Consider the following 2,260-nt stretch of genomic DNA (forward strand, 5'->3'; position numbering starts at 1 on the left):
AAATAATGGTGAAGTGTCATGTAGTCGACGTTCACATAACACTACTAGAGGAGAGACAACATACATCTCATCAAAATATCGAACGAATACCAAATTCACATGACTACTAATAGCAAGACTTCTCCCATGTCCTCAGGAACAAATGTAACTACTCACAAAGCATATTCATGTTCATAATCAGAGGAGTATTAATATGCATATAGGATCTGAACATATGATCTTCCACCAAATAAACCAACTAGCATCAACTACAAGGAGTAATCAACACTACTAGCAACCTACAGGTACCAATCCCAGACTTGGAGACAAGAATTGGATACAAGAGATGAACTAGAGTTTGAGAGGAGATGGTGCTGGTGAAGATGTTGATGGAGATTGCCCTCTCCCGATGAGAGGAGCGTTGGTGATGACGATGGCGATGATTTCCCCCTCCCGGAGGGAAGTGTCCCCGGCAGAACAGCTCTGCCAGAGCCCTAGATTGGTTCCACCAAGGTTCCGCCTCGTGGTGGCGGAGTCTCGTCCCGAAAGCTTGCTTCTGATTTTTCTTCGGACGAAAGACTTCATATAGCAGAAGATGGGCACCGGAGGGCCAACAGGGGGCCCACGAGGCAGGGGGCGCGCCCAGGGGGTAGGGCGCGCCCCCCACCCTCGTGGTCAGGGTGTGGGCCCCCTCTGGTATTTCTTCCGCTCAGTATTTTTTATTATTTCTAAAAAAACTTTCGTGGAGTTTCAGGACTTTTGGAGTTGTGCAGAATAGGTCTCTAATATTTGCTCCTTTTCCAGCCCAGAATTCCAGCTGCCGGCATTCTCCCTCCTTATGTAAGCCTTATAAAATAAGAGAGAATAGGCATAAGTATTGTGACATAATGTGTGATAACAGCCCATAATGCAACAAATATCAATATAAAAGCATGATGCAAAATGGACGCATCACTCCTCTCCATCTGCGACTCCACTATCGTGTCTTCCCCTCTCCGGGTCGTTCCAGTCCGGGGCCTCGCCGTCGTCCACCGGCCTTGGTGCGCTCGGCATGGTGTGGTCAACGTGGTCAACAACCGAGAGTCATCGGAAGATGACTGTACGTGAGAGACTGACAGTGGGGACGCACCACGCCCATGGACGCATGCATGCAACTGCATCCTTTTTACCCTGAAAAATAATGTTTTCTCCCCCTGACTGCTGGGACCCACCAGCTACATCTTCGCACGCAAGGAAGTGCGTCCATATTACGGGCAAAAAAAATGATTCACCCCCCTGACTGCTGGGACCCACCAGCTACATCTTCGCACGCAAGGAAGTGCCTGACAGTCGGGACCCACCTGGTCGAAGCGTACGTAGTGTTGTCATTCTGGTCGCGAACGTGTACGTACATACTTGTTGATGTAGATGCGCGCACGTGTCGTAGTAGAGGCGCGCATGTAGAATGTACACGTACGTATAGCGGCCAGGGTGCAAGAAAGTAAATACGGCCACGTACGTACATACGGGCGGGGTCTCGAACGTCTACTCGCGCATACGTACTGCCAGGGGTCGTGTACATGGCTGGGTCGGAACGGAGAAGTTGCGTCGTCGTCGTGTTCATTGGGAGGCAACCGGCTGGGTCGGAACGGAATGCGTCGTCGTGTTCATCGGGAGCCAACCGGCTTGGACGGAACAGCCGATGGAAACGAGGCCTGGCGTACCGCAGAACGAAGGAAACAGCCTTGTGTTCAACCGCCCACGGTCGAAACGGGATCCTGTTCATCGGGAGGGGTCTGGCGTACCACAAAACGGAGGAAACGAACCTCCTACGGTCGAAACGGGTCCTGTTGATCGGGAGGGGTGTGGCATACCGCAAAACGGAGGAAACGGATTTGTGTTGGAGCGCTACGGTCGAAACGGGGGTCCTGTTCATCGGGAGGGGTGTGGCGTACCGCAAAACGGGACACCACGGGATACTGTTAATCTCCACCATCGACTGCCTTCACGGGATACTGTTCATCCACCGTCGACTGCCTCCACGGGCTCCTGTTCATCCACCGTCGACCTCCTCCAGCCTCCACCTGCGACTGTTCATCCACGGGCTCCTGTTCATCCAGCCTCCACCGCGCGCTCCTCCACCGGCTACTGTTCAACCAGCCCTCTCCACGGGGTCCTGTTCAACCACCCCTCCACGGGCTACTGTTCATCCAGCCCTTCACTGGCTACTGTTCAATCAGTCCTCCACGGGGTCCTGTTCATCCAGCCCTTCACGGGGTCCTGTTCATCCACCGGCTCGATC

This window comes from Triticum aestivum, chromosome 4D (genome assembly GCF_018294505.1).
Source record: "Triticum aestivum cultivar Chinese Spring chromosome 4D, IWGSC CS RefSeq v2.1, whole genome shotgun sequence".
NCBI lineage: Eukaryota > Viridiplantae > Streptophyta > Magnoliopsida > Poales > Poaceae > Triticum > Triticum aestivum.